Source organism: Diceros bicornis, chromosome X (genome assembly GCF_020826845.1).
Source record: "Diceros bicornis minor isolate mBicDic1 chromosome X, mDicBic1.mat.cur, whole genome shotgun sequence".
NCBI classification, from domain to species: domain Eukaryota; kingdom Metazoa; phylum Chordata; class Mammalia; order Perissodactyla; family Rhinocerotidae; genus Diceros; species Diceros bicornis.
The window spans coordinates 63,514,785-63,521,016 of NC_080781.1; positions in this window are offsets into that span (position 1 = coordinate 63,514,785).

The window sequence follows — 6,232 nt, forward strand, 5'->3', positions numbered from 1 at the left end:
ACAAAGCCTGCAGCCACATTAGGCAGTCACCCTCACCTTCCTTCTAGCCCTCCCTGAGTTCTAGACCTCTAGTAGAAATTGATCCTGGTGATATCCTGGGGATAGGGCTGCGGGTCACCATGGTGATGACTCAGGGATGGGGAGGAGACTTCCAGTTTCTATGGTGACAGCCTGAGAAGCAGGATGAGATTTGGAAGAAAGGTTGTGGGGGGGGGGGTTGTAGTTCCTTCCATGGAAATGGGGAAGGGGCTCTCTGAGGCTCACCTAGAGGTGGAGGTAGGGGAATGGGAGTGTGGGAGATCAAAATTTGGCCACCCTGAAATATGTCTCTTTACCTCTATTATTTTCTCTGACGGACATTTGACCTCCCCCACTAACTGCCTAAAGGAATTTAACTCTGGGTATGGACAGACTGGCAGGGTCCTCGCTAAGCCCATTCTTTTCAAAGTTCTGTTCACCAAATATTTACATTTGTAAAAGCATCTCCCTCTGTGTAGTGGGAAGAGCGGGGGATGACCTTATCTGTGGAAACTCTTATCAGTATGGAAGGAGAGGACTTAAATCTGCATACCCTTTTTTTTTTTTGGTGAGGAAGATCAGCCCTGAGCTAACATCCATGCTAATCCTCTGCTTTTTGCTGAGGAAGACTGGCTCTGAGCTAACATCTATTGCCAATCCTCCTCCTTTTTTTCTCCAAAGCCCCAGTAGATAGTTGTATGTCATAGTTGCACATCTTTCTAGTTGCTGTATGTGGGATGCGGCCTCAGCATGGCCGGAGAAGCGGTGCGTCGGTGCGTGCCTGGGATCTGAACCCGGGCCACCAGTAGCAGAGCATGTGCACTTAACCGCTAAGCCACAGGGTTGGCCCTCTGCATACCCTTGATTACTGTAATTTCTGTCTCGCTTCTGTCTCCCTCCCCACCCCCAACATCCTCCTTTGTCTTTAGCTGAAGATGGTATTTAAGATGAGCATCGCCGCTATTGTGTTGAGAAAACTCAGTTTCTCTGGTTTCTCCCATGTATACATGTTATTAAACTTGGTATTATTTTCTCCTGCTAACCTGTCTTTTAATTATTTGGCCAGCCATAAGAACCTTAAGGGAAAGGGCAGAGGGGGATTCTGCCTCTTCCCCGACAGGAGAAATGAAGCCACTCGTCTCCATGACCACAGACTGGGGAGGAGTGGAGTCACCTAGGGAACAGTGGGAAGTGAAGCTTGCTATCTCTGATGCTAGAGGGCTGCTAGGGGTTTACTTAGACCTATTGAGATGTTTTAAATGTACCACCTAAATTCATCACTCATATCACCAGTATGCCTCCACACTTTGGGAAAGACTGCACCAGTTTACCTACTACAGTCTCTCTCAGAGGTACTGTGGGTTGCAGTTAAGACATTGTTTATCTAAGTTCTTTGGAAATAAGTGCTATACAAATGGCCATGCAGTAGCTCCTGCTTGCCTTTCATGATCCATGAGAGCAGGGGTTTTGTGTTTCATTCCCTCCAGCACCTAAAACAGTGTCTCACACCTATCAGGCATTCAATAAATATGTGTTGAATGAATTAATCCCCTACCTCTTGTTGCCTCCAACTGTAAGTTCCAATAACGTCAAAATGCTTCAAGTTCCCTACACATGCCATCACCATTCAACACTCAGTTTTGGCATCATCTCCTTTAAGATGTTTTCTATGAAACCCCCGGCTGGGCTCCCCTCCTGAGTGTTTCCATCACACAATCCTGTATATCACTATAACAGCATTTACCACATTACACTGAAATCATTTGTTTTCTCTCCCTCACCTAGCTGGTAGAGCCTCGGGAGCAAAGACTCTGCCTATTTATATCCCAGCAGCTAGCACAGTAGCTGGCACATAATAGGTCCTCAATAAATATTTAACTTAACCAAATACCTCCCTATTGCTTATAGCACATCAAGTCTACACTCTTCGGGCTGAGTGTACATCTTCCATCATGTGAGCCAGCCTACTGATTTAATCTTACTTCCTTTTACTTTTTAGCACAAATCTGTTACATGTTCATTTCCTTTTTTGTTTTTCACCAGGTCTGTAATTTCCCCCTCTTTTGTAGTATAGTATAGTGGTTAAGAGCATGGACTCTGGAATCAGATCTGGATTCAATGGTGTTGGGTTCAAATCCCAGTATAAGGGATTAAAATTAACACTATTGTAACCTCTCTGAGCCACAATTTCCTTATCTGAAAAAGGAGGGTATAACAACACCTATTTCTTATGGCAGTTATGAAGATTGAGAAAATGTATGTATTTAGCATAGTCACCTGGCAGAAAGTGAGCACTCAGAGAACCTTAGGTCTTATTATTATTATGCAACATTATTCATTCAACATTGAATCCCTACCCAACAGGTGTCAGGTGCGGTGCTGAGGTAAACAAAGACAGTAAGACACTCCCTGTCCTCAAAGAGCTCTCAGTCTAGTGAGAGATAGCTGAAGATAAAGAAAAGCATACTCCAGTACTATCATAGGGAGATTAATAAAGTGCTGTAAGAGCTAAGAGGAGGGCACTTCACCCGCAGGCAAAAGATCAGGAAATGCTTCCTGGAGGAAGTGATCCTTCAGCTAAGTCATAAGTAATGAATAGAAATTTGCCAGGCAGACGAGGGAGAGGACATTCCAGGCAGAAGCCCCAACCCATGTAAATGCATGAAGGTCTAAGAGAACATGATAGGTTTGGAGAATTAGGAGAGTTTGCTAGAGGTTGAGCTTAGGATCCATGGAGGAACAGAATGAAAAGGATGTCAGCATCAGATCAGAAAGGATCTTATAAGTCAGGTATGGAGTTTGACCTTTAATAGAATGCCACCCTCAGGGCCAAAGTTATTCCCGCCATTCTTACCGAATTACTGTTTGATTATTTGTTTACCTGTCTCTTCCATTGAACTACCAGCCCATTAAGGGCTCAAACCCTGTATCTTGTTCTTCTTTGAATTCCCAGAGCCTAGCATTCAGGTAGCACACTATGAATGTGGAAAGAAGGAAGGAAGAGACTTCTGCAAGGTCACAAAGCTACTCAGTAGCAGAGGTAAGACACAAATCCAGGTCTCCAGAGTACTTTTAAGTGCTGTACCACATTCCTCAGAGTTCGATATAGAAGTGGGAATTGAAATCTTTCATTTAATGCAATCTTCATTGTATTGGAGTTCTTCCTTTCATGGTGTAATGAACTTCTTGCCACTAGTCAGGCAAATTTAAATCTCAAAAATACTTGGTAAAGACAGTTTGAATGCTCAGCTGATTTATTCCATAAATAATTTTTGGCAAGTTACAGCCTGCTCTTGGCTTTACACTGCACACAGTTTGGTCTCATTCTAGTGCTGTGGCTGGCGTTAGAGGGACAAATATCAATAGAATATTACTCAAGACAAAACAGTATTGGCCCCTCTAAAGCGGATCAAAGAAGGTATAAACTGCCAAGCACATCAATTCAGACAGGCCAGAGAAGGTCTACTGTAACATTTCTCTCATGAACCACACGATTTGTTATCCAAGGTAACAAATCTGTGTTAAGGTCCAAACATGACAAATGAACATCCATCATCTCTCTTAGGGAGTCACATGGGGAAACACCTGAAAGGTCGTCTCATTTCAACAGTCATGCATAGATTACTTCAAATGCTTTCTACTGTAGAGGAAGAAGAGAATTCCTCTACCCTCCAGGTCCTTTTGGCTGGCCTAAGAATTAAATTGACATGAGACAGAATAACAAAAGAAAATCAAACAAAACTTTATAACACGTATACATAGGAGAAACTCAGGAAAGCTGAGTAACTCACCAGAATGGCTGAGGTCACCACCTTAAATACCATTTTCAGCTAAAGACAAAGGAGGATGTTGGGGGTTGGGGGAGTCAGTTACAGGAGATTACCACTAAAGCACAGTAAACAAGAGTAAGGTTATTATGCAGATTTAAGGCCTCACCTTCCACATTGATAAGTTTCTAGAAATGAGGTCATCCCCCCTCTTCCCAATACAGAGAGGGAGATACCTTTACAAATGGAGATTTGCCTTGTAAATGTAAATGTTTGTCTGGCAACTCCTTGCAGGGCCATCTAGAGAATGTGGCCAGAGAGACAGAATTTTTGATAAGATGGGCTTGTTGGTGCCTTTCCTATTGTAACATCTATTTTACATTATATTACAGCCATCAGATAGTAGCTCCTTCCTGGAACAGATCTTCTATGTCAAATTCTTTAGGCAGTTAGTGGGGGAGGTCAAATGTCCGTCAGAGAAAACAATCAAGGTAAAGAGATATATTTCAGGGTGGCCAAATCTTGATCTCCCACAATACTTACTTGATTTCTAAGGGCCCTTCTAATTCCCCTAAACTAGGAATTTTTAAAAATTGCCCATACACAACAGGGATTTAATGTGATAAAGTGTTTATGCACTGAAATACAATAAACAACTCATTTTTATTATTGCTTTTTTCTAACCACTTTTTAATCTTTGTATCGTCTCAAAATAAGACGGAATGCAATACTTAAAATGACAATTCAAATATATAATATGCACTCTGAAAGTAATTGGCAACTCCCATAAAGACTGTCATTTTGAAAGCCATAGAAAAATGGCTTACAAAGGTCAGGACCAAATTCAAATGCTGCATATTTTTTTTTTCTCCTAGGCAACAGTAAAGCTATGTCTTAATCCAAGCAAATGCACAGGAACAAATTTTCTTTAGTCTAACAATTACTGAATTTCCAAGTCTCCTCCACAGGTACTCTCTCTTTGGATTCCTGGCCAAGGCTGACCCTGAAAGTTCAGTTTACTAGAGTCATTAAAGGTGCCAGACAAATCAAATAGGTAATTCCACCATAGCCTCCTTTCTTCCTCAGCTTCTAAGGGGGAGGTGGGCATTGCAAGGGGAGGTTTATTGGAATCACTTGGGAAGCTTTTGCAACCTACACTTATGCCCCACTCTCCTCTCCCTCTTGTAAAGCACTGTTTTAGCTTGGGGCTTCCTTCTGTGCTACATAAAAGGTCCTCCCCATCTTTTTAAATCCTACGATTTAAGATTGATGGAGTAAAAACAACTGAACTTAGAAGACACTGGCTTTGTCACAACTGGTTGAGCAAGTCACTTAACCTTTCTAGTCTCAGCTTTTTTCTTCTGATTTTTGAGGTGCCCTTCCAGCTTTGAAATACTATGACTGCATAGCATGTCTAAGCTTTTTTTTTAAATTCCCCCCCCCCCCAAAGCCCCAGTAGATAGTTGTATGTCATAGTTGCACATCCTTCTAGTTGCTGTATGTGGGACACGGCCTCAGCATGGCCAGAGAAAGTGGTGCCTCGGTGCACGCCCGGGATCCGAACCCTGGCCGCCAGCAGTGGAGCGTGCGCACTTAACCGCTAAGCCATGGGGCCGGCCCTGTCTAAGCTTTTTGAACTACTCCTAGCATAGAATGATTTGTTATTTCTTAGTTTTCCAACAGCCTGTGCAATACAACATATCCCCTGATTATATACTGTCCTATATTGCCCTCTAGTTGTTCTTACATGAAAATTTTTTTCTTCTCCACTATAGTTAGTTTAAAATATATTTAGTTTAAAAGCTTATTTTCCAGGACAGGCAGTGTGCATTTTACTTAACTTAAATCCCCTAGGACAACTTGGGGTGTGTCCTAAGATAATAAGTATATATTTACATTGATTTGTTCCAAACAATAATGTCCCTTCTTTCAAAGTCCTGGAATTATATTTTTACATCAGCGTTGTCCAGCAGAAATATAATATGAGCCACAAATGTGAGCCCAATATGTAATTTTAAGTTTTCTAGGAGGCACAGTAAAAAAGTGAAAAAACATGTGAAGTTAATTTTAATATTTAACCCAACATATACAAAATATTAGCATCTCAACATGTAGTCTGTGTAAAAATTGAGATATTTTATATCTTTTTTCGTAGTAAGTTTTCGAAATCTGGTGTGTATTTTACATTTATAGCACATCTCGGTTCAAAATAGCCACATTCAAGTGTTCAATAGCCCCGTGTGGCTAGTGGCTACCATATTGAACAGCGCAGTTCTGCATAATTGGGCTGCTTTCCAAACCCATCACTTATTTTTCTGTTCATTTGATGACACTGAGCACTTAATAAGTGCCAGGCACTGGGCTAGCCAGAGAGGTGCAAAAATTAGTCAGACGCATTCTGGTAAGGGAATTAGATTTGTAAATCACTAGCTGTAATACAATGTAGT